The sequence below is a fragment of the Microtus pennsylvanicus genome, chromosome X, assembly GCF_037038515.1.
Source record: "Microtus pennsylvanicus isolate mMicPen1 chromosome X, mMicPen1.hap1, whole genome shotgun sequence".
NCBI classification, from domain to species: domain Eukaryota; kingdom Metazoa; phylum Chordata; class Mammalia; order Rodentia; family Cricetidae; genus Microtus; species Microtus pennsylvanicus.
In genome coordinates, this window is record NC_134601.1 from 113,991,679 (window position 1) to 114,019,323 (window position 27,645).

The 27,645-nt window shown below is 38.1% G+C and overlaps 1 long non-coding RNA gene across 1 annotated transcript in view; it reads left to right on the forward strand.

The window, feature by feature from the left end:
- LOC142841237 (uncharacterized) overlaps window positions 1-27,645 on the forward strand; it is a 265,846-nt gene that overhangs the window by 227,085 nt on the left and 11,116 nt on the right. The window contains exon 2 of the long non-coding RNA XR_012909036.1: window positions 3,230-3,341. This is a non-coding gene — a long non-coding RNA (uncharacterized LOC142841237). The remainder of the gene's footprint in view (window positions 1-3,229; window positions 3,342-27,645) is intronic.

Consider the following 27,645-nt stretch of genomic DNA (forward strand, 5'->3'; position numbering starts at 1 on the left):
TCAGGCGAAGGTGATGTGATTATTAGAAGTAGTGCAGACTGTCAAACTGCTCAAAAACATGGCCCACAGAGCTTGAGGAGACGATCTTGAGTTGGAGCAAAACTTGTAGAAAAGCTGAAATGGAACTTTTCATTCATTTCCCTTTCAAAGGGTCTAATTGGAGGAAAATATCTAAGAAATATATTACAGATGCAAAAATCTTCAAAACAGAACTAGAGAAAAACATTTTGGAAATGGTCTTAAAATGAGTCTGATAAAATGCACAAAACTCGAACACAGCTGGAGGCAGCATTTACAGCTGGCAGGGAAGTTTAGCTAGTCAGGGCAAACTTGCCCGATTTTACATCAATTATTATTATATTATGGCATTTAGAAAAACATTAAATGTTCTTTTTATGATCTTTCTTTGACATCTTTTCAAATATGAAAGGCTATTTTATCTATTTGCCACATGATAACAGTCCTTAAATATAATGTCAAAGTTGGTTATTATCAGCTGACCAAACAAGTGTTCTGCTAAAGTGCTTGAGTTTCCTGTCTCCGCCCTTAATTTGAGAATTCAAAAGGTAAGTAGGAGTTGTGATAAATGGTTACAGAAAGAGCTCAGAAGTCTACAGCAGAGAATGCCAATGGCATGTTCTTGTTATAAAGAAGCAGAGGAAGCCTACTGGGTTTCTCAATTAAAAACAAAATAATTGGAAACAAGTAAGACACAGTTAGAGCCGATTTTCTTGATCCTACACTGAGGTGGAATGAAGGAACTATCATATCATATCACTAACAAACATCCTGATATGTAGAAATAAAACACTATGAATACAGCTGAATTAGAACATAAGCTTCCAAAATAAAGCATTCTATTCTAAAGAATCATGCTATCTAATTGCAAATTATTTCACACTCTGCTCCCTAGCAAATTAGATAGAATTGTTATTTTTATTTTCCAGACGAGAAAGAAGAACTTAAATGGTTTTCCCACATCTGTACTGCTTATTAGCAGAACAACCAAGTGTGACATTTCAGCTTTGAAATTTCCTATCCATTGTGCTGATATGCTTTTAAGGTACACATTTCACAATCAAAAGAACTTCTGTTTTCCCACATTGCTTACTAATTGTTTCAAATGTGTCTCCTTAACTGGATAGCAAACACCTTGTGGATAGGGTGCTGGGTGTATTTTAGGCCTTTCTGAAAGCTGGTTGATGAATTAACAAAGAAAGATGCGATGTTTCTTAAAAAAGAATCAAAAGTAGTGGAATGCATTGAGCTAAAGAGGAATTTATAGCTCCTCAAAAAGCTACATTGTAGTCATATAAATTTATAGCATAATATTAAAGAGTATTATACTAAGAAGCATCCCCTGATCTTATTGGACTTTACTAAATCTAACTATAAAGGGATATATTTTATGTAGGCCTCCACTTGTAACTGTCTAAACTACTTCGTGATGATGTGGAGTTTCATATCTTTAATCATGTCTGCTAGGAGACAGATTCATTCAAGTTTTTAAGCTGTTAAAACATTGTTTATTGAGTACCTCTATCTCAGCATAGTTGATGTCAGAAACTCTGTGACTCTCCTATGTTCACTTGTGAAGCTTAGCATACTCATCTGCCAGAAGCCACAGTGATGAAAAGGTCACTGCAGACAGGTGTGCTGGTTGTTTCCAGGGAGGCCTGAGAGTGGATACTTTTGCTCACATTCCTTGCCTCCCAGGCACAGATCCACACCTAACATCAAGGAAATCTGAAAATAGATATTTAGCTGAGGACCAGGAAGAAGTGAAGGATATGGTAACTGTTTGGGGGATTCAACCACCATGCTTCCATTATACACATTTTCCAGATGAGGTAATATATGGCTGTCTCCAAGGATTTTGCACAAGTAAATAGTAAACCTTGGATTGTCTATCCCTAGAATCCAAATCCCCTAGTGTCTCTTAATGTGTAATCCTGGGAGTAACATCACTTGGTGAGTTGTTAGAAAGGCATACTACTGGATTTTAACTGAAAGCTATTGACTGAGGAACTTTGAGAGGTGGCCTAACATTTTGTTTCAAGGTATTCTCTCTGACACACTCATATCTGATAACTGTTATATTATAATATTATGTTATGTTATATTATGCTGTTAAGCCAATTTACTTTTTTTTTAACCAGATAGGGTTTCTCTGTAGCTTTGGAGCCTGTCCTGAAACTAGCTCTTGTAAACCAGGCTGGCCTCGAACTCACAGAGACCCGCCTGCCTCTGCTTCCTGAGAGCTGGGATTAAAGGAATGCGCCATCACTGCCTGGCTGCCAATTTACTTTTTAAATTTTATTTTATCTTTAAAAACAGTAGAAGCCGGGCGGTGGTGGCGCACACCTTTAATCCCAGCACTTGGGAGGCAGAGGCAGGTGGATCTCTGTGAGTTCGAGGCTAGCCTGGTCTACAAGACCTAGTTGCAGGACAGGCTCCAAAGCCACAAAGAAACCCTGTCTCGAAAAACAAAAAAAAAAAATAAATAAATAAAAACAGTAGAATAATTACATAATTTCTCTCCATCCCTTTCTTCCTTTATACTTCCTTTCGAATGGAAGTCTTCTCTTTCTGTAAATATTATTGCAACTATATGTACCAATGCATAAATATATAAATTTAACCAACTGAGCCGGTTTAATGTTGCTAATATGTATATGATTTTAGGACTGACTGTTTGGAATTAAATAACCAAGTATGGGGTTCATCTCTGGGGACAACTAAATCTTGCTCTCTCAATAGCTCTTGTTGCCTATAATTCTTTGTCTAGGGGTCAAACTCCATACTAATTTACTTTTTATTGTTTTTATTTAGCTATATATATTTTCTCTGCTTCCCTCCCTCCCTCTCCCCTCCCCTTCAACCCTCTCCCATTGTCCCCATGCTCCCAATTTACTCAGGAGATCTTGTCTTTTTCTCCATCCCATGAAGATTAGATCTACGTATGTGTCTCTTAGTGTCCTCTTTGTTGTCTAATTTCTCTAGGATTGTGAATTATAGACTAGTTTTTCTTTGCTTTATGTCTAAAAGTCACTTATGAGTGAATATATATGATATTTGTCTTTCTGGGTCTGGGTTACATCACTCAATATTACTAGATCCATCCACTTGCACTTGCCTGCAAATTTCAAGATTTCGTTAATTTTTCCCACTGTCTAGTACTCCATTGTGTAAATGTACCACATCTTCTTTATCCATGCTTTGTTTCCAGGTTCTGGCTATGACGAATAATGCTGCTATGAATACACTTGAACACAAGTCCTTATGGTATGATTGACCATCCTTTGCATATATACCCAAAAGTGGTATTGCTGGATCTTGAGGTAGGTTGTTTCCTATCTTCTGAGAAAGTGCTATACTGATTTTGATTGATTTTAGTTTGAAGTCTATTTTGTTAGATATGAGGATAACTTTATAGGTCGATTAGATTGGAAATTTTTTCCAACCCCTTTACTCTGAGATGATGTCTGTCTTTGAGGTTGAGTTGTGTTTCTTGTTTGGAGCAAAAGGATGGATTCTTTTCTGTTTTTGTATTTAATCTGTTAGCCTGTGATTTTTTATAGGTTAGTTGAGTCCATTTATATTAAGGGATATTAATGACCAGTAAGACTGCTAATTCCTGTTATTTTAGTTTTTGTTCTTAGTAATGTTATTTTGTGTGTTTTTTCCTTCTTTGGGATTTGATGCTGTGAGATTATCTATTGTCTGTGTTTTTGTAGATTTAGCTAATTTCCTTGGGTTGGAGTTTTTTTTCTAGTACTTTGTGTAGGCCTGGGTTTGTGGCTAGGTTTTGGTTAAATCTGGTTCTGTCATGGAATATTTTGTTTTGTCCATTTATGTTAATTGAAGGTTTTGCTGGGTATAGTAGTCTTGTCTGGCATCTGTGATCTCTTAATGTCTGCATAATTTTTGATCAGGACCTTCTGTCTTTTATTGTTTCCATTGAGAAGTTGGGTGTAATTCTGATATGTCTGCCCTTATATGCTACTTGGTCTCTTTCATTTGCTACTCTTAATATTCTTTCTTTATTCTATATGTTAATGTTTTGGTTATTATGTAGCAAGGGGAAATTTTTTTGGTCTAGTCTATTTGGTGTTCTGTAAGCTTCTTGTATCTTCATATGCATATCTTTCTTTAAGTTGGTAAAGTTTTCTTCTATGATGTTGTTGAATATATTTTCTGTGTTTTTAGTTGGAATTCTCCTTCTTCTGCTCCTATTATTCTTATCTTGGGTCTTTTCATGGTGTCCCATGTTTTCTGGATATTTTGTGTTAAGCTTTTGTTAGATTTAATGTTTTCTTTGACTGATAAGTCTATTTCTTCTATTGTGTATTCAGCGCTTGTGAGTCTCTCTTCTATCTCTTGTATTCTGCTGTTTATTTTTGCATTTGTATTTCCTTGATTGTTGTAGTAATAAGGGGTGGCGGCGGGGCTGCGTCCGCAACACCCCAGCCGCCTGCTCGGCTAGCTTATGCCCCGAAATAATTAAACAGACACTGTATTCTTTTAATCACTGCTTGGCCCTTAGCTCTAGCCCTTACTGGCTAATTCTGATATCCCAATCAACCCATCTCTAACAATCTGTGAGCACCGGTCTTACCGGGAAGATTCTAGTTCAGAGCTTCATCGCGTGTGTCTGCCCAGGAGCCTGGAGCATGGCGTCTCTCCTGAGGCGTCTGCTCCCAAGAGGAGAGCTGTCGGGTCTGACCTCACTTCCTCTTCCTCCCGGCATTCTGTTCTGTTTACTCCACCTACCTATGTCCTAACCAATAACATGGGCCAAGGCAGTTCCTTTATTAGCCAATGACCTTCCTCCATCATTTCCCCTTTTTCGGTTTAAACAAAAAAAAGTCTTTAACTTTAACATAGCAAAATTACATATAAAACAGTTATCAAGTAAAAGTTACAATAATCTTTATCATAACTAAGGAAAACTATAACTGTAACTAACTATTCTTAACTCCATCAAAGACTCCAGAAAGATACAATACTACCTAAGCAAACGAGAAAAAAGCAACTTTTAAAACTCTAGAAATGACAGAGACATCTCGCTGCCTGGACAGTCACCCAAAGTTCCTCTGCACCGTTGGGGCATCCATCTTCAGCCTTCAGGCCCATGGTATCCAGCAGACATTTCCATAAAGCAGGAAAATTCAAAGTCAGTTCAGTCACTATCTGTTGTGTCCTGCAGAATGTCTCGCAGACTCTTTCATGAATCAGGAACCCCGAAAGATCATCTCACCTTAGGCAAGTTCAGTAGTCCTCTCTCTGTGGGTTCTCTGTGTCCAGTTTATGCAATAGTCCAGGCAAGAGCAGTTTCTTGCCCAAATGGCTATCAAACTCCATAAAGATCCTCTTTGATGCCCATCTTCTTCCTGAAGTAGATTGGTGCTGCCAGGAGCAGAGTGTCTCATTGTCATGAAAAGCCCTAAGTTATTAAAACATTAAATGTCCTATTCTGTAATCTTTGAAAGACATGAAGAATGTCTATCTAAAATATCTCTATGTGTCTAGAAAATCTAACTAACATGACTACAAGCTTTACTATTATCGATGATTATCCATTAACAACCTATATTTCTTAATTATACATTACATTTTAATAATCAACTACACAATCACAATACCTTAATCAATATCGGAAATACATATACATATAACAAAATTGACCTTAAATCTCTATCAATAAAGCAAAATCTATACTAATGCAAATTATTCATGTCTATATCATGAATAATAAAGGGATCCCTTTAAATGTAAAAGAACATTTATAAACCATATTTGGGAACATGGGCACAGTTTTTTCTCTCCAAACTGCTTCCTGCTGAATGGGGGCGTCATTAATTACGTCTTTCATGGTATAACCTGTGTGCTAGTTTCATCTCAGTTGTCAGTTGAGCAAAGCAATTTTCTGAAGATGTTCACAGCAACCCTTCAGGAGGACGTGGTCCATCATACCAAATCGGAATAGAAGAAATCCATAGAGTCTCATCCTCTGTGAAAACAAAAGAAGACTCTCTCCAAAGCATCATATCCTTAGACCCAAATTCTGAAATCGTAATACCCTTATATCCATTCTGGTTTAGCTTGGCAGCCATTTAATGAAATGTCTCTCTGTACTTAGCTCCTTCATAGTCAAAAATTTTAAAGAAAACACAATGTACATAATCCAGACTCTGTGAATTTTCCATTTTTACGTGGCTTATATTTTTTTATTTCTTTTAATCTTTTAACTATCTGTACTCTGTCTCTTTAAAGACTTTACCTTTTTTTTAAACCATTAGCTTTATTCTCTATATTCTTTTTCTTCTCTCTCCCAAGCCTACGTACACTCATCCAACAGTGTGACTCATTTAGTGGTCTGAATCTGTCCTATTGTGAATCTGCAATTTTTTACTATCCAGGAGCACTTTTGATTTGCGCCTTTAAATCACTAGGCGCTTAAGAATCTAAGCTGTGACATTCCTAGGTTAACTTTTTGCTTTTTGAGCGTATATCTTTGACCTGGAATAATTCTGTAGACCAGGCTGTCTTTGAACTCTCAGAGATCTGACAGTCTCTGCCTCCCAGGCATTGGGATTAAAGGTGTTTGCTACTACACCTTGAACTCACAGAGATCTGTTTGTCTCTGCCCTTTAGGCACTGGGATTAAAGGCGTGTGCTACCACACCTTGAAGTCACAGAGGTCTATCTCCCTCTGCCTCCCAAGTGTTGGTATTAAAGATGTGTACTACGACACACAACAACTCTTTTCCTTTTTTTTGTTTTTTGCTTTACTTCAACTTTTAGTCTGCATATATTTTTAACACACTGTAAACCATTTAGAAATTTTCATTGTCTTTGAATCTCTCTTTACTGTATATCTCTCTGTTTTTTGACCACATGAGTCTTTAATTTACCAAGCAATCTCAGTAGGACTAAAGGCGTGGCTTTGCCGGCTAGATGTAGCCCATTCCTTAGCTTTCCAGCCTCATGGCTGAGGTACTGGCTATAGCCATGTTTATAGCCACACCTCTATGGCGTTTCAAGGTCCCTGCCAGCCAGCGCGCTACAACAGACAACACTCAAGTCCTCTCTCAGTAGCCGGCCCTCCTGTCTCAAACAGTCAGAGTTTGCCCTGGCAGGATGGCCCAGAAAGCCAGCATTTTTAAACGGCGCAGCTTTTTTCCTGCTACGGCTGAAAACCGAAAAGCATGTGTTCAGCTTTTCGTCAACACCGTTTAAGTGTTTCGTGGCAGGACCTCTTAATGAGCTGCAGGCTTTGCAGCTAAAGCTGAGTCAGGAAGCCTCTCTTAGATGAGGCGCTTGCTTGCCTCTGGCAAGCAGAGTAGACCCAAGAAATTGCCATAAGAAACATGCTTTACTCTATTCTTTTCCAAGCTTTCTCAGGCTTTCTGTGGACTCAGTTAGCCACACGTCTGGGCGTCATTTGTAGTAATAAGGGCGGCGGGGCTGCTTCCCCAACACCCCAGCCACCTGCCCGGCTAGCTTTACCCGAAATAATTACACGGACACTGTATTCTTTTAATCACTGCTTGGCCCTTAGCTCTAGCCCTTACTGGCTAATTCTGATATCCCAATCAACCCATCTCTAACAATCTGTGAGCACCGGTCTTACCGGGAAGATTCTAGTTCAGAGCTTCATCGCGTGTGTCTGCCCAGGAGCCTGGAGCATGGCGTCTCTCCTGAGGCGTCTGCTCCCGAGAGGAGAGCTGTCGGGTCTGACCTCACTTCCTCTTCCTCCCGGCATTCTGTTCTGTTTACTCCACCTACCTATGTCCTAACCAATAACATGGGCCAAGGCAGTTCCTTTATTAGCCAATGACCTTCCTCCATCAGATTGTTTTCCACATTTTTCCATTTTCAGAATTCTCTCAGTTTATGTTTTTTTTTTTATTGTCTCTATTTTGGTTTTCAAGTCTTGAATTGTTACTTTCACCTGTCTGATTTGATTGCTTTTTCTTGGTTTGCTTTAAGGGATTTGTTGATTTCTTCCAATTTTTTTGTTTGTCTTTTCTTCCATTTCTGTTTTTTAGTTTGTTATTATTTATTTATTTTTTTATTGAAAATTTCCACTTCCTCCTCTCCTCCCACTTCCCTCCCCTCCCCCCACTCCCTTCCCCCTCCCTCTTCAGTCCAAGGAGCAGTCAGGGTCTCCTACCCTATGGGAAGTCCAAGGTCCTCCCTGCTACCCCCAGGTCCAGGAAGGTGAGCATCCAAACAGACTAGGCTCCCACAAAGCCCATCCATGCAGTAGAATCAAAACCCAGCGCCATTGTCCTTGGCTTCTCCATCAACCTCCACCATCAGCCACATTTAGAGAGTCCGGTTTGATCACATGTTCCATTAGTTCCAGTCCAACTGCCCTTGGTGATCTCCCATTAGATCAGTCCCACCGTCTCAGTGGGTGGACACACCCCTCATGGTCCTGACTTCCTTGCTCATGTTCTCCCTCCTTCTGCTCTTCATATGGACCTTGGGAGCTCAGTCCTGTGCTCCAATGTGGGTCTCTGTCTCTATCTCCATCCATCGCCAGATGAAGTTTCTATGGTGATATGCAACATATTCATTAGTGTGGCTATAGGATAAGGCCAGTTCAGGCACCCTCTCCTCTGCTGCCCAAGAAACAAGCTGGGGACATCTCCTTGGACACCTGGGAACCGCTCCAGAGTCAAGTCTCTTGCCAAACCTAAAATGGCTCTTTTAATTAAGATATCTTCTCCCCTGCTCCCACATCTACCCCTCCTCCATCCCAACCATCACATTTCCTCAAGCTCTCCCCATCATCCCCTTCTCCCTTCTCTCTCCCCATCTCCCATTATCCCCACCCCACCCCCACCCCTGTGCTCCCAATCCCTGCCCAGCAATCTTGTCCACATCCAATATTTAGGAGGATAACTATGTGTTATTCTTTGGGTTCAGCTTCTTTGAGAGAATTTTTTTATTTCCTTTTTAAGGGCCTCAAACATTCTCTTAAAGTTACTTTTAGGTCATTTTCTTCGCTTCATCTGTATTGGGGTGTTCAAATCTTACTGATGTAGAGCCACTAGCTTTTGTTGGTGTCATGTTGCTCTTTGTGGTGTTTAGTGTGTTCTTACCTTGTCTACACATCTTTTCCTCTGATTGGTGTAGTTGGGGCTTCCAGGTGCCAGTGTATTCAAGGCTCAGATGGTTGAGTCAGGGCCATGCTTTCAGTCATGCTGGAAGTCATTCGGCACTCCAGGATGTTGCTTGGTGCTCCTGGAGGTCACTCTGCAATTCTGGAGGTCTTTTGGGCCTACTCTCATGGAGGTTTCTTGCTTGGGCCTGCTCCTGAGGAGGTCACTGGCTGGGCCTGCTTCCATTGAGGTAGCTGCCTCAGGCCTGCCCTAGCAGAGGTCACTGGTTCTGGCCTGGTCCTGCAGAGTTTGTTGCCTCAGGCCTGCTCCTGTGGAGGTTACTGGCTCAGGCCTCCTTCAGAGGAAATTGCTGGCTCGGGTCTGCTCTGGCGGAGGTTGCTTGCTTGGAACTGGTCCAATGGAGGTTGCTCTCTTAGGCCTATTCCAGCAGAGATTGCTGGCTCAGGCCTGCTCCTGTGGATGTCCCTGACTTAGGCCTGGTCCTGTGGATGTTGCTGGTCTGTGGATGTCAGAGGTCTCTTGCTCAGGCCTGTTCCTTTAGAGATCACTGGTTCAGGCCTGCTTTCAGGGAGGTTGCTGGCTCAGGTGCAGTTCCACAGAGGTTTCTAGTTCAGGTCTGTTCCCTCAGAGGTCACTCCCTAGTACCTGCTCCTGTGAAGGTCGCTGGCTCAGGGCTGCTCCTCTGGAGGTAGCTGATTCTGACCTTCTCTGGCAGAGGTCGCTAGCTCAGCCTGGTCCCACAGAGGTTGCTGGCTCAGGCCTGCTCCCTCAAAGGTTGCTCCCTTGTACCTGCTTCTACAGAGGTTGCTGGCTCATGCCTGCTCCCACAGGTGTCCCTATCTTGTGCTTGCTCCTGTGAAGCAAGGACAAGATAGCTGGCCTGGTCCTGGTCCCATGAATTTCGCTGTCTTGGGCCTGCTCTGGCAAAGGTCACGGCTAGGGTCTGGTCCTGTGGAAGTCGCTCTATTAATTTACTTTTAAGAGCTTCCAGAGTTCTTTTCTTGTTGTCAGTGACATGTGACAATATTAATGATCAACTAAAAAATAAACATTTAATAATTACTTCCAATGTGGCAATATCACTTACACTGCTTTAGTTTTAAAATAATGGTATTTCTACTGTACTGTGGTCTTGTGTTACTTTTGCAACTCTCTGTTATCTTGCAATAATTTATAACTATCTAGACTACTCTTGTAGATTCCAAAGCCTCTAATGATTTGTTTTCCAAATCATGCTGGTTTAATTGAATGAGAAAAATAATGTACATGAATATAATTCAAAGCTATGTGGTGAGCAGCTTAAGATACTAAAAAAATTTAATCTTATTTTTCATGATTACTAAAACTTCACCAAAAGGAAAATTTATTGCAAATAAGGATCAAGACTTAAAAATCACTATGTTCAGGACCTGGAGAGATGACTCAGTGGTTAAGAGCACTGGCCACTCCTTCAGAGGATCCAGGTTTAATTCTCAACACTCATATGTTACCTCACAGCTGTCTGTAACTCCAGTTCCAAAGGATCTGGTGCTCTTTTCTGGTTTCTGTAAGCACCAGGCACAGGAGTAGTACATGGATATATATGCAGATAAAATACCCAGACATAAATTTAATTACTATTTTCATTTGTGAAAAAAAATATAGTGAGATGTTTTAAATATAGTTACTTAATATCTTCAGGGTATTCTACTTCATTCTTAAAAAATAAAACCTTCACAGTTAGTCAATACATAAAACACACACTAAATGGCATTACATATTACTTGCAGCACTGAACATTTCAGAGAGCTCAAAGGAGTCTCAGAGCAAGTGGTGATATTGTCAACTATGTACTTTGGTCTTTGCCCTTGTTTCTTGGCATACCATTGCCCAGATCTTTGGAATCAACAGACATGCAAGTCTTTTAGTATAATAGTGAGTTACTGGTGGCTGACATTTCCATTACTTAGGGTTAGAAGCCAGTACCAAGAAAGTAGGAAGCATGTTTAGAAGTTGGAACATTTAGTCCCACCTCCAACATCTGGGAAGGCAGATGGGCTGAAGGTTAAGTTGAGCGATGATATAATCAAGCATGACCCAGTAACAAAGCTACTACAAAAGTCCCAAAGAACAGTTCGGAAGAGATTTCAGATAGCTAAACACAGGTATATTCCTGGACGGTAACATGAGCTCACAGAGAACATTAACTCTCCACATCCCCTTTTCTATAATTCATTTCATTCCACACTTCATTTGTCTCCTTTTGAGTACACCTTTGTAACAAACCAGTAAATGTAAATCAACTGCTTCCCCAGGTTTTGTGAGCTGCTATAGCATGTTAATCGAACTTGATGAGGGAATAGTAAAACCCTCAATTTATAGCTTATCAGTAGTATAGATGACATCTTATTACTTACAATTTGATTCAAATGTGCAAGCAATCTTGTGGGACTACCAAGCCCTTAAACTGTGATTCCTACATTATCTCCAGATACATTACGTGAGAATCTAATTTAATTAGAGGACATCCAACTTGTACATACCACAGAATTGCTTGCTTGCTGGCTTATTCCCACATGTCCTCTTGGAAATGTTCTTGAGAGCACAAAAGGAGAGGCATTTTTCCTACATACCTAAAATAACTTGTGTACTTAACTAATCATTAATTCTGCATTGTAGTATGTATTATGCAAGAGAAATATCAACAGAATGCTGTGTACATGATAGTGTCTCCTGTTAATTTGGCTGGTAAAATGAAAATCTTCAATTTTTCTTTTACTCACACAAATTAGAACATTGTGGAGGATAATCTGAAGATGTATAACACATTTAGGCGTATCTCAGCAAATATTCTTTATAGATTTTTCCGTGTTTTGACTTCAAGTTGAAAATCAAACGGGAGGCTGGATCTATATATTTTCTATTTCTCTAGTATAACTAGGTGTTTCTTTATAATTGAGTCACATACAGTTTGGTATTAAGAGAGGTGACTCATGTGCTACTGGCCAAGTTTTAAAGGCTAATTAGCAGCAGTACCTTAAAGCTCCCAACAACCCACAGTCACTATTGTAGCAAAAGGAATTTTAATTAGCTGTATGATACTTTAGTTAAATACATCTCTGTGTCAATTCACATTTTAGTTTCACAGCTCTCCTTCTAAGTTTTTTTTTTTTTATTTTGGAACTTCTATTATCCAATAGCAGTAATTATGGTCCCTTGGCCTTTTACCACCGGCCTTTCTTCTGCTACCATTTCTCCAGGCTCATTACCCTTTGTGGACTCTGAGGTTGGTTGATCATAAGAAATCTGATAATAGAACTAAAGATTTTTAGTTTCTGGATGTTCCAAGCATACCAACCTTGTCTCATATGAATTTGTTTACGTTTGCCCACCTGTTTGGCCCACATTTTCCAATGGAGTTTTTAGGAAGAACCATTTAGTTGTCCACTTGGATTCCCAATCTGTATGTTATCAACGATAATTCTTACCTCAGTGTAAATTTCTAATGTTCTCACAGCACATATACATTGGTCAAAATAATGCACTGGGAATGACTCAAAGAGGACCAGAATAGGAGTGATTAAAAAAAGACCTTCCTCTTCCTTCCGCTTAAATTTCTGACTGCTCAGAAATATAACTTAGCTAAGAAAGGATACATTTGTGGATGAATAATAAAACTAAAACATTTAAAATAGAATAAGGTCTGGCTTGAGCTTAAGGTGAATGAGTGAATCATGTGCCTGATTAAATTAGCATTGCACAGAAGTGCAAGCAGAAGGGGGGTAGAGTGGAACAGCTCTCTTCCCTCTGGGGTGATTTTTCCATCTGCACAATAAAGGCCTGCTACTGGATAATGAATGGTGAGAGGTCCCAACCTGACAGGTGGCAGAAGAATACAGAAGAAGCCTGTTAGCCAACCCTACAGTATATATTCTGGAAGCTGCTACTTAGGTTTGTTTGTTTGTTTTTCTTAAAGAGTACCTATTAGCAGAAATTAAATAAAGAGATAAACTGTTCTCCTTCACGGTGCCCTTTAGGGGATTGATGCATCGAAATATACATAGGAAGGTGGAGATGATGTAAGGGTACAGATGTAGCTCTGTGAGGCGGAGGCTATTTATTCATCCTATATGTAAAGATCTCTGGGAATTCAGTTGCCTGTTTACATCCCATGAAACTGAAGGCAAAACTGGGATGGAGATCATGGATGAGATTAAGCTAATTAGTACGTTGCGTTTTTCAGGACATGGCGATTTGTTCAGTGATGATCCCACAATCTTATACAAGCCTATTTAGCACAAAGAGCCTTTTACAAGGTCTCTAGGGAAATGAGTCCTTTTACTGCTTTGCTTGAATGTAAGAGGCTGGCACTACATTAATGCTACTGTCCTCACATGGCTAGTACATGAAGGATGAGACTGAGAATATAAAGTAAGAGGCCAAAGACCAGTGACAGAGAGAAATCAAGTCTCAGCGACACCTCTTGAGCACTGAATCCAATTGTGCCTATAACAAGCTCTTCCTTTGGTGTTTTTATTTATGTAAATCCTTAATTTAATTTAATTTAATTATATTTTGTTTATACAAGTTTGGCTCAGGTGCATTTTGCAGATTCAGTTATTCACTAACCAACGAAGAGCAAGAACAGCCTTTCAGGAGAGCTTGTTCAATGGCCCAGATTTTCAACCACCGTATAGAAAAAGCTCCTGGACACCCTCATCTACCGTTCAGTTTGTAAATAATTAAAACTTGGCCTGAACTCATCACCACATTCTCAAGATAATTCTAGTGTTCAAATAAACATTATTCATGGGGCTTTATTACATAAGTGTTCTTACAGAAATTGAAAAGGAAGAGAAATATGACCTCTGTGTGATTCTGAATAAGAGGAAAAATCATAAGAAATATCAGCTTCCCCCAAAAGTTAACTATGAAATGTCAAGTATGTTACTTAAGGATGTAACCATTTAAGGAAAATGGCATTCTTAAACAATTTGACACGACAGTGTTTTTTGAAAAAGTGTTTGCTGTAGGCTGGAATGAGGGAATATAGGGATAAATAGATGGGACACAGGATTTTCAAGGCAGAGAAAATACTCTGTATGTCACTATAATCATGGTTTTATCTTCTCATGTCAAAGAAAGAGCAGAAAAGGAGGCGGTAGAGATTTCTCATAACCACCCCCATCCCCACATAAGTACAACATGGTCTACTTGTCAACAACCCTTCAAAAATTGAATTGGCTCTTTTGTTAAATATAACAAACTTGCCGGGAGGTGGTGGCGCACACCTTTAATCCCAGCACTTGGGAGGCAGAGGCAGGCGGATCTCTGTGAGTTCAAGACCAGCCTGGTCTACAAGAGCTAGTTCCAGGACAGGCTCCAAAACCACAGAGAAACCCTGTCTCGAAAAACCAACACACACACACACACACACACACACACACACACACACACACACATATATATATATACACACATATATATAAAATTTATATAGACATATAATAGTATAATAGTCATCAAAATTCTTTATTCTACATCATGGTAGGCTATATTGTACCTATTCTTTCATTTTCTTTCTTTTACATGTGTATAATATGTTTTAGCCTTATCTATCCCAGTCTTCCATTTCAACTTTCTTGGAGCCCTCTAAAACATGTCCCCTCCCAACTTTATTTCCTCCTTCTGCTCTTCTTCCCCACAACTGAGGTGAAGCAGTGAGTACAATTAATTTGTTTGAATATGGGGCCATCTACCAGAGCATGGGCAATCTACCAGGGATCACACCTCCAAAGGTTCTCCCGTCCTCGAAGCTATCAACTGCCAAAAACTTCTCAGATAGAACTGGGTTCTTGTAAGCCCCCTCTATTATCCCCTCTCAAGTTTTGATTTGTGCAAGTAACTACAGCTAAATTTCATGTGTGCAAGGACTATGTCATATCCAGAAGACAGTGTTTTCCTCAAGAGAAATGAAATAGTTAAGAATCTCAACTGTCCTGGTTGGATGGTTATGGATAGTTATACTTGCTGATGTACATTAATCTTATAGCTTAGAATTTTAATCTATAACTAGGGTCTAGTAAATGATACTTGCTAACATGCATGTTTTACATGTTATAATAATTATGTTTATAAATTGTGAAAATTTTCTCTGTGGCATGTTTCAATAAGCAATTCTGTACACATAAACATACATATGCATACCCTCAGAAACACTGTGAGTTAGGTATTGTTAAAGTCTACATTTAATATATAGAGAGATCAAGGCTCATACAAACAAAACTTAAATATTTCAGAATTCTATGTCTTGGGTGTGGTGAAACAGATATGTACAAAAGACTAATTCCATAGACCAGTTGTTTTCAACTTTTCTAAAGGTGTGATCTTTATGTTGTGGTAACTCTCAACCATAAATTTATTCTGTTGGTACTTCATAACTCTAGCTTTGCTATACTACTATGAATTGTAATGTAAACACACGCTATGCAATTCCTAAGGGGGTAGTTACCCATAGGTTGAGAACCACTGCCCTGGACAATGCTTCCCAAACCACTAAATAAAATAACTATTATAACTTCTAATAAAAATAAAGAAGCAATTGTGAACCTATGCTTTGACCCAATCATAATCTATATGTTTGGCAGTGCTTGCTTATTTTGCCAGTGTCCTAAATGGTTTGGAAATGTGTGAAAATGAATTTTGTACAAAAACCATAAACTATATACTTATTTGGGGCTGTAACTGAGATAGATCTTGTAATTGTGAAACTGGGATCAACAGAATATAAGGTATAATGACAGAGAAATGAACTAGAAAGTACTGTAAGACACGATGACGGGCACTCATCAGACTATAGAACAAATCTCTATGCACTATAAAAAATTATGGTCAGAAATGACACCAAACTCCATTGTGATATTAGAATTTTTTTTGACTTAGAGCTTCAGGCAATCACAGCTACTAAGTAAGGTTGGAACATAGCACAAAACTTGAGTTAACAGATACACATATGACATGAAACTCTGATCATGTAACAAGTATTAACTCTGGTGAAAATCTGATCTGACTTTAAAAATTCTAGAATTTTAGGAGTGATGATGTCTTCCTGGTATATACTAAATTCACATTGAGTACTCAATGACAGAATTCAATTTAGGGCAGGAATTAGTCTGGGTTTGGCCACCAGATTTTATATATATATATATATATATATATATATATATATATATATATATACATTTGAAACACGCATTTATAGTTTCACATTACTTTATATATTGTCCATAGACTTGCAGTAAAATCTGGCTTAAAGCATGTATCTAATTAGTCTATGATTTTTTTTATGAAGAGAAGTAGGTATTGATGTTTATCCAAGGAGTTAACTTGAAATAATCCCATGACTGATTCTCTAAAAATAAATCAAAGATAGTAATGAGCAAAACTTTGAGACATAGTTCTTCTTCACATAGATGTTCTATAAATCAAACAATATTTTATTCTTGCCATCCTAATTACTAAACCAGTAGTAGCTTTCAAATCTAATTTGAATCCTGTTAAATATTTGACTATAAGAAATTCTTTTTCTGTCGTAAAAGGCTCTTCTTGCTGGACTTCCTCCTATTCTCATTTTCTGCCAAGTCTTTTTCAGACTCTTTCATGAGTTCCTCTTCTTATGCCTGATGTTTAAATACTGATTTTATCCTGTAATTCTCCATGTCGTGACCACATTTGGCTTTATAGGTACACATTATACAGGTCAAACTAGAATGATTCCTGTGCCAAGATCATAATCACTTAATTACACAAAAGTATATATTATTATGAGAAAGATACACATCATTGGAAATTTCTATATGGACATAATTTAAATCTATTTTTATCATACAGAGAGGAAGAATGTATTCTCTACACATATCTAAAATTTTTTGGGTTATATTACACATGTACCTAGTATGAATGAAGAGATTACTCACATAGTCATGCTGGATAGTTTTATGTCAACTTGACACAAGCTAGCATCACCTGAGAGGAAGGGACATCAGTTAAGAAAATACCTCCATAAGATCAAGCTATATACAAGGCTGTGGGGGTATTTTTTTAATTAGTGATTGATGGGGCCCATCCTATTGTGAGTGATGCCATCTCTGGGCTGGTAGCCCTGGGTTCTATAAGAAAACAGGCCGAGCAACCCAGGGGAAGCAAGCCAATAAACAGCCCTCCTCCATTGCCACTGCATCACCTCCTGCCTCCAGGTTCCTGCCCTGTTTGAATTCCTGTCCTGACTTCCTTTGATAATAAACTGCAAGGTGGAAGTGTAAGTCAAATAAACACTTTCCTCGCCAAGTTGCTTTTGTTCATGGTGTTTCATCACAGCAATAGAAACCCTAAGACAATAGTAAAACTGTTTAGGCGAAACAATGTGGGCTTTTAAACAAACCAATACTTTACTCAATAAAGTAGGGTATGGAGATTGATTTGGACTTTACTATGGTTAGATTGTAAAGCAAGGATCAGTGTTTCCTTGCATGGGTAGGTTTGGTCTTGAATGAACTGAACTTCCTCCTGGTACTAAAGTAGAGAATATTCAAGCTTTCTTATCATTTTTTTTTCTCAGAATCAGTGAGAGAGAATGTGGTAAGGTTTACAAGCTTTCATCAATCAGGCCACAAAAGTAGAACTGAACTCTTTATTAGAGACTTGCTTCTTAAATCATTTTGATTTAGACTCTGATGGAGGAAGGTCATTGGTTAAATTAAAAGAAACTGCTTGGCTCTCATTGGTTAGGAGATAGGTGGGAGGAGTAAACAGAACAAAACGCTGGGAGGAAGAGGAAGTGAGGTCAGACTCGACAGCTCTCCGCTGGGGAGCAGACGCTTCAGAGAGAGACGCCATGCTACCTGCTCCAGGGAAGACGCACGCTATGAAGCTCTGACCCAGGATGGACTTAGGCTAGAATCTTCCAGGTAAGACCGGTGCTATATAGATGATACGAAATGGGCAAGTCCAGGTGCGAGAGTTAGCCTAGAAGAGGCTGGGTAGAAATGAGCCAAGCGGTGTTTAAATGAATACAGTGTCTGTGTAATTATTTCAGGTAAAGCTAGCCGGGCAGGCGGCTGGAGTGTTGGGGACGCAGCCCCGCCGCCGCTCATATTACAACAAGACTCTATATGAATTTTAAAATCTATAGCTTTAGCCCACCATCCATGGCTTCTAAATGATAAAATTTTCAGGCTGATACTTAGATGTCGGATAAGCCCAATCGATTCAAAACTGAATTCTTATTTCAGCTTAGCGAATGACCTCTAAATCCACCTAGTTTTCTAAGTTCAAAACATGGGAGATATTTTGGAGGTTTTTTTCTTCTCATCCCCTCTATGCTCCTTCCTATTGCAATAAAGTCTTTGCTAAACTTTATTGTCCTCATTATATTTCCTCATGTAAATCTCCTGTTGTATCTTAACTTATTGAAATAACCATATTATAGTGTCTAATATATAACTTTCCATGCCACTAAAATTGCTAGCTTAATCCAAAATTAACACATGATCTGTCAGTTTGACATGTAAAAGTGATTTTTTAATACTAAATACAATTTATTATTGATCAGAAACAAGCTAAGCACCAGGTATTTCATAATGGCATAGAAAAGCATATTGAGCCAGTAACTTACGTATTTTGTTTCATCTACCTATGCCTCTGTGCTGCCTCTCTTTCTTTTGTATTTACTTTAGATTTGTAACATCAAAATACTTTTGATTCTTAAAATGAAGCCACAATTTGTCCTCATTCCTTTTCACGTGGCACTCCTTTTATTCACGATCTTTTATGTCTCTATCTTCTAGATAATCCTCTTTATTTTTCTAGACAATGCCAGTAACAATTTCCTTATTTTTCAGGCCACATTATCAATGCAGTACTCCATGTATGATGAGTATAGTAAGTATAACATCATTTATTCTGTGATGAAGAAAAACTGTCATTTTTCTTACATACACTACCTTAGGGAATTGAGTACGGTGGAGTTCTCAGTCCTAATAAGACATCTGTATCACACTTCCTCCTCCCAAGGCTCAGAGATCATTGTACACGAGGGAGTCAGAAAGATTGCAAGAGCCAAGAAGCTGTGGATGAGTACAAAAAAACTGCTTTCTGAACAGAAATAGTGCAGTTGCGCATATGAACTCATAGTAGTTGTGGCAGTATGGGAGTCTCGTACATATGGGAGCTCAGTCAGATACAATCCTAGCCTAGAGGAGGATGGTGAGCATGGAGCATGAAGTTCCACCTTTAGGTTTAGAAGCTATTGTCATTTGAAAGCTGCTGGGAGACCAGTCATTTTTCTCCAAGTGCACGGCCCCTGGCAGGTAACACACTTCAGTGGGAGGCCACACACCCAAGAGTGCATAGGCAGCATTAATTGGCCTTGAAGGATTTTTTAAAGAAGTGAATGGGCACAAAATTGGACCACAATGGGATGGAGGATAACTCGAGGAAGAGATGGAGGAGGGAGTAATTATGACCAAAATACAACATATGAAAATCTTAAAGAATAGAAATATTTCAAAAGACCTGAATATTAGTATCCATAAATGCAATAATACAGGATAAACATGAAAAGAGTTGCAGTAAATTACACAGGATTACTGGTACCAAGTAATGGTTCTTCAATCTGAACTCTCAGTACATTATCAAAATTTTGCTTGGATTTATACACTTAATGACTGTTCTTTTTTAACAGTTACTGTTGTATTTCTTAGACTGAACGTATGTTCACATATGTATATTGTGTGTTTAAAAGACTAGGGCCTGTGAAGCCAACTGTGTTGGCTAGCCTTATGTCAACTTGACATAGCCAGAGTTATTTGAAAGGAGGGAATCTCAATTGAAAAAATGCGTCAATAGGATTCAGCTGTAAGGCGTTTTCTTGATTGATGGTGGAGAGTCCAGCCCACTCTGGGTGGTGTCCCTGGTCTGATGGCTGTGGGTTCTGTAAGAATGCAGACTGAGCAAGCCATGGGGAGCAAGCCAGTAAGCAGCATCCCTCCCTGGCCTCTGCATCAGCTCCTGCATCCAGGTTCCGGCCCTGTTTCGATTCCTGTCCTGACTTCCTTCAATGATACCTAGCAATATGGAAGTGTAAGCCAAATAAACCCTTTCCTCCCCAACTTGCTCACTAACACCGAGCAAATGCTGAAGGCTACTATAACGTGGACATTGCATTTGTGTTACATATTTAAATTGAGCAATTGCATTTAAAATCTGTGAAAAATTAAGGAAGGATTGAAAATAAACATAAATTCCCACTATTTAAATGCATACATGAGGAATGGTTATTGCTTCTTTAAAACAATCAGACCATTTAACTGAACAGAGCATAAAAGATCTGTAGCCATCCTATTCCACAGCATCCAGGTCCGACATTTACATCTTGAATGGTCTATAAAGAGAAATGACTTTGGATTTGCCATCTGTTCCTTGCATCAAGAATAAGTACCACAGAAAGCACTGAGAATGTGTTTTATGCAAGAACTGTCACACAAAGAGCAGACGTTATGCCTAAAATTGCAGTGCTCAAACCGAGGAGCTGAACAATAGCCAAAGATGGAGAAATCCTAACACCTGGCAGGTCAGGAAAAGGAAGATGGGAAAATGATTCTTGCTGTTTAGCTAACATTCAAAGATAAAGTCATAAAGAATATACAACTTAGTTGCAGCTCCATTGTCAATTCAGAAGTGTCTTTTCCCTACTCCAATCTACTCCTCTGGGGTCTCTTCTTTCCTATGAATCTTCCTCATCCATTATGATATAGTTCAAATCCTACATATTTTGTGCAATGCCCCCCAGGTACTCCATTTAGCACTGGAAATTTACCCTTGTTGCTTACAAAGAGCCATATTTATATCTCAATTTGGCACAGTTTTAGCTAGAAGAAGAGTCAGGTGTGAGATGCTTTCGTGAAGAGAACAATTTTTTCATATTTTTCTGCTCAAGCCAGTCAGTGCAGGACTGAGCTTATGTTCAGCTCCCATTGAAAGCTTTCTGAATTGAAATAAATCTGTAGAGGTGAAGGAATGACTCAATTATAAATATTTTTCTTACCCAAAATGACTTGTTCCTCCAAGGACAAGTTTTAAAGCATCCGTAAGTCTTAAATAGTTTACTCTGAGCTCTTTGTACATTTTTTTCTTTTTGCTGAAATTTTAGCTAGTAAAAATGACTCTCCGAGGGGAAAGCTCAGATGTTACATGAAATTTTGGCTGAGTCATGCTTTATTATCCTTCAACTCTCCCAATAGTCAGCCTTGATTCTCTGTATTAGGTTTCCTGGAAAGTATCTAAACAGTGCCTATTGCTACCACCATTTCTTAGGTTGATCATGCCATGTTTGCTACAGTTCTCATGAGTCTCTTAGCAAATATGTCTTTGATTAAAAAAAAACCTAGAGATAAAGTAGCCTAGGAGTTAACCTAAATTTCAGTTACAGGGGAGAAATGGAAAAGAGGTTAGAACAAGAAACAAAATAAGACTGCTAAACTGATGGAGAGAGAAGAAAAATTTTTCATGTTCTTAAAAGTTTGTAAGCTTTGTGTACTAGCTTGTCTATTTTATGGCCAAACTTTTCTTAAGACAATTTTGAAAAACAGAAGCAATTTAGTGTAATTTAATGCAATTTAATAGTTCACAGAGAGCATGACAACCAGCTTCGGTTTTCCATTATGAGCTACATCTTCATATCCCTTTGAATGGTAAAGGCTACAAGTAGGAGAAAACCTAAATTAGCAGGACATTGTATTTACTACTGACCATGGCACATCAGTCAACAACCATTAGAGGGAAAAGATACATTCATTCATTCCTTTTTTGTGATGTTTTTCCCTGGGAACCAGGTTTTTAATGTTCTATATAGTAGTTCCCTTCAAGGTTATATGATGACTGTAGAATTATACCACTATCTTTCGGCACACAGAAATTTAGAGGAAGGAAAAAAAAACCAGGTATTTTTGTTTCTGTTTTTAGGAGTTAAGAAACATTTGTTTTTTATTTTTATTTTTTTATTTTCTTATTATTATTACAAATTTTCACCTCCTCCCCTCCTCCCATTTCCCTCTCCCTCCCCCTATCCCCCCCCCCCCCCCCCCCCCCCCCCCGTCTCCAGTCCAAAGAACAGTCGGATTCCCTGCCCTGTGGGAAGTCAAAGGACCTCCCCACACCATCCAGGTCTAGGAAGGTGAGCATCCAAACAAGCTAGGCTCCCACAAAGCCAGTACATGGAATAGAATCAAAACCCAGTGCCATTGTCCTTGGCTTCTCAGTCAGCACTCATTGTCAGCCACGTTCAGGGAGTCGGTTTGATCATAAGCTCCATCAGTCCCAGTCCAGCTGGCCTTGGTGAATTCCCATTAGATCAGCTCCACCGTCACAGTGGGTGGACGCACCCCTTGCGGTCCTGACTTCCTTGCTCATGTTCTCTGTCCTTCTGCTCCTCAGTTGGACCTTGGGAGCTCAGTCCAGTGCTCCAGTGTGGGTCTCTGTTTCTATCTCCATCACTTACTACCTATCACAACATTTTCCATTCTAATCGTATTTGCGGGTCACTGAATAGGATGGGTTAGTGTTTGGGCTGATCGATTTAACCAGAGACTGAGAGTGGTGCCAGCCTTCCTTGAGCACTGAAGCAACAATGTGAAGGTGCGATTTCCTACTTAAAAGGAAGAAAAGGGCAAGTCTTCTGGAGAAGTAACCCCAATTGGATGTTATAATCATTTTCTTTTCTTCAAACTAAAAGCCCATAAAACCACAAAAATGTTAGTGGAATTTAAAAAGCAGATGTGAACATACAACACACGCGCGCACGCGCACACACACACACATTTCCTTGCCACATTTCTGAGGATGGATGTCATGCATGCCGATTATTATATAGTTTTCTAGGATGATGGAACATGAGGGAGTAGTCAGTCTCGAGAAGGATAAGGCAAAAGAATTGATAAAGAAATACAAATTATCATGGAAAGTAGACAAAAAGAGACAAGGATAAATCAATATATGGCACGATCAGCATCCTCAATATAATTATATAGTAAAATAATGCCAGCTCAAAACTCTGGTGAAGTTTCAAAAACACATATTTTAGTGATAATGGAATAATGTTTTAAAACTAAAAAATGTATTTTTCACTCTAGTAGCTTAAAGAAAATGTAATATTCCATCCTCGAGGTACTCCCTCAGAGATTAGGTGTAAGAAAATAACATTCAAACAGTAAAAGCTGATTCTCTTCCACTTCTCCACTCCATGTTTGCTTCAAGCAGCAAAGCTTATTGTTCAGCCCAGACAGGGATGCATGTGAAGAAGGGAAGGTGGGCCAAATAACTTGGAAGGCATTATCCAGGGATAAATTTCCATATACTTTGTTTGAACCATAGTTATAATCGAATAATTCTACATTTAATCTTTTTCATTTTCTGGAGGGCATTACATCAAATGCAATTTCACTGTTTTTTTTTCTTACATCTTCCTCCAATCTTCATCAGCAAATTCACTAGTATTTTGTGAGTAAGTTGAAGAACTTTTCAAGGGCAAACACTATTGTTTTGTTTGTTTTGTGTTTTTTTTTAAACAGATACTACTTACAATGATATCCAAGCCTGAGTTAGGGAGAGGAAAGCAGTACTCATATTTAATAGCTTTATATAGAACTAAGGCTAACCTTACCATGTCATTTCTTCTAATACCTGCTACTTCAAGGCAGGGAGGGGTCAGATTAGGTCCAATCCAACCTATGGTGATGTTTTATTGGGTGTTGTTATTTCTCTCCTATAAAAGATACTGTGTTATAGGAACTGGAGGGAAATTTTCTCTGTCTCTATGACAGTTCAGAGAGATCTTGGAACACCTTTGCACTTATGACAGTACAGATTGCTTGTAAAGACAGTAACATTTTTAAGATTAATTTTATCTAGTTTTAGGTATACACACACACATACACACACACACACACACACACATATATATATGGCTGTATGCAAATATGTGCACATGAGTGCATGTGTTCCAAAAGACCAAATGCATTGGGTCCTCTGGTACTGGTGCTGCAGTGACAAGGCAGTTGTGAGTCACTCAAAGTGCAAAGTGGGTGCTGGAAACTGAATGCAGGGCCTCAGCAGGAGCAATAAATCCTTTTAACCGCTAAGCCATTTTTTCAGTCACCATGGTAACATTTTTGAAAATGAGAATATATAGGTACTTAAAAATAATGAAATTTTATATCTATAATCATCATCAAATGTAAAAATGACATCATTTATTAAAGTATAAATAAGTAATTTCATTTAAAAGGTTCACGAAATCCGTGTAGTTGTATAGCACAAAGTCTTCAAATGTGGAAAATTAGTTTCCATTAACTACTTAAGTAAAATAGTCTGAGTCATGCCCTATATTGTGGGAGGCCTAGCATATCATGACAACCATCAAACATCAAATATAAAATGTCAATGAAAATGAGCCACTTAGTGATGAGAATGAAGGTTCGCTCGTGTACTTAGGAATGATTATCACTTATGGCTAGAATGACAGAGGATTCACCACCAATTCTTTCTCAGTTTTAAATATTCTGTATGTGAGTAATTAACAAACTTATTCACATATAAAAAGAAATCAATACAAAAGAGTTCATTGCAGCAGTGTCACTGAATCTTTTAATGTCCTATATGAGTTCTACACTGAAAAGAAACAGGTAACATCATCACAAACTATTACTGATGTGTCTACCAACAACTTGATTAAGCACTCAGTTAATTCTGCTGAAGGCACAGGGTTGAAGTCAATATTTTAAATTGCTCTACTGTTTGATACTAGGAAGTGTGTATATCTAGAGAAATCTAGGCCCAATAGTCAGGTTCAAGAGAGTTGATAAATAATGGCTTCTTTCTGTGAAAGTGGGAAAAGTATGATTCAATAATTAAAAGTATAAAAGTACTTTTTGTTAAACAAATGTTAAAAATTGAGAATCTGGACATTGATTATTTAAAGACAACTATGTCTACATTTCTTGAAAACCATTTTTTCAATTGTTTACTTTTTGAGACTTTCATACACAAGTATTATATTTACATCATTTCCACCCATCCAACTTCTTCTATGACCCTCCTCAAATTCACAACTTTTCCTTTATAAATTATAATTCATATTTATACATTTGCACATGCATACAACCTTCTGAGTTTATTTAGTGTTGCTTATAAATTTAAGTCTTCAGAACTGAACACTTGCATTGGATGGACTATTAGGAAGTTCATCCCTAGAGAAAACTGATTCTTCCTCTTTCTGAAGTCATTGATTACCTGTAGCTCTTCATTCTAGGGGTGTGTCTTTGAGAAGTTTCCTCCACATAAACATTAAGGGTTTCATAAAATCCTACAGTTTAAAGTTCCCAGTCTTAGAGTTTCTATTGCTGTGAAGAGACACCATGACCATGGCAACTCTTATAAAGAAAACATTTCTTAGGGGCTGGGTTGCAGTTTTAGGGGTTTAGTTCATTAGCATCATGGTGAGAAACATAGCAGCATGCAGGCTGACGTGGTTTGGAGAGGGAGCTGGGAGTTCTACATTTTGATCTGTAAGCAATAGAAAGTGAACTGTGTTCCACAGTGGGAATAGCTTGAGCATAGGAAATCTCAAAGCCCACCCCCACAATGGCATACCTCCTTCAACAAGGTAACACCTCCTCCAACAAGGCCACACACCTAATAGTGTCTCTCCTTATGGGGGCCAATTTCCCCTCAAACCACCTTATTCACTAAAGTATAGCACACAAGAATCAGTCTATAATTCCCCAGTGGTCCCTGTCCTTCAACTAAGACCCATTTTCTATTATCCCATTAAATTTATCTATTAATGGCATTAGAGCTCTCATGATCCCACTACAAATGAAGGCTCTGATGCTGAACACTGCTGCACAAGGAACAAGTTTTTAATATATGAGTCATTGGAGGACATTGCATAGCCAATCATAACAAACCATTTTTTTCCTTTGTAATTTGTGTCTATTTTAATCAGATGTGGAGTAAAAAGTATTTTCTACACTTCTTAAATTGCCTTAATCTCAGAATAATCCTTCATCTAAAATAGTATTTTGGAGATGCCATATTATTGTCTTCTATACTACTTGAACAATGTTTTAAAAAGTCTGGCTTTTTTTTGATAAAATACAATTAGGTAATTCTTTCTATTTGGTTTCTTTTTTATTGTTTTTATTCTCTATCTCTTATTCTTTTGGAAGCTACTTTGGAAATTTTACCTTGCATTTGAAACAACAACTTGAGCTCCATATTTCTGAGCTTTAGATGAGGGAAAACATCTAAATTAAAGACTCCCTTCTCCTTTTATTTCATTCAGGAATCTGTTGAATGGTGATGCCTATACTCTCGTCTCCCATCCTTATTTAATAATCTCTGGAAACATCTTCATAGAAACACCCAGAAACCTTCTTTGCTAAAGCCTTTCCTGGTACCTTTCAATATTTCTCCTTTTGAATAATAAATAGAACTTTTAAAGTTAAATTTTACCATATCCTTCCTAAACTAATTGATATTATTTTCTAGTAATTTAGCTTTGCAATTTTTTAGTTCATCAATTTATACATGATTATGTTTATTTTAGAAATGAATTTTATTATATATACTTATATATCCATACTTACCCATCATTACTCTTTATTCTTCAAACATTCGTTATGGTTTTATTTTCTTCTCCTTAAAGTATATTTTTGGTATAGATTTGCTTGGTAAACTTTCTTAGTTTCTGGTTTTGACAGTGTTTTGTCAAATGGCTATAGCTAACGGTTTTAATGAAACAAGTGTTTGTTATTCCTGACCGTTTTTCTATTGCCAAATATTTAACATTCATTACTGTTACTACAAAATCTGTTACCTCCATAAATTAGCCCTGTAAAAGATAAGGAAGCTCCTCAATTATGATAACATGTATGTGTATGCAAATGTATTTTTTCTCTCTTTTTCTTAAAATAGAGTTCTAAAGGACAGACGTTTTAAACATGAGATTTTTTTTGAGAAAATATTTAAAATTATAATATCCAAAAAGGACTCATACCTATAATACATTAATAACACTCAAAACTCAACCATAAAGACAAAAATGACATTTGATAAATTGACAGAACTAGATATACTATATTTTATACTGATGTCAATTATTTACTGTGTGTGTGTTTGCTGGGGATTGAATTTACCACCTTGACTGTGTAAGGCAAGTGCTCTGACACTGACCTACAACCCCAACAATGTTGGTTTCTTGATTTTACCATTAAATTATAATTATGAGGTATAATTTTGGTATAAAATTGGGTAAAAGGGTCATATTATTTATATAGTCAAAAACTCAATTGAAAACTAATTTAATGATAGCCACAGCAGGCTGGAGAAGCAAACAGAAACATGCTCAGAAGAACTAGACTTTTAATCCAGACTTTAAAGAATTTTTTTAAAAGTATAATAAAAATTATCATCT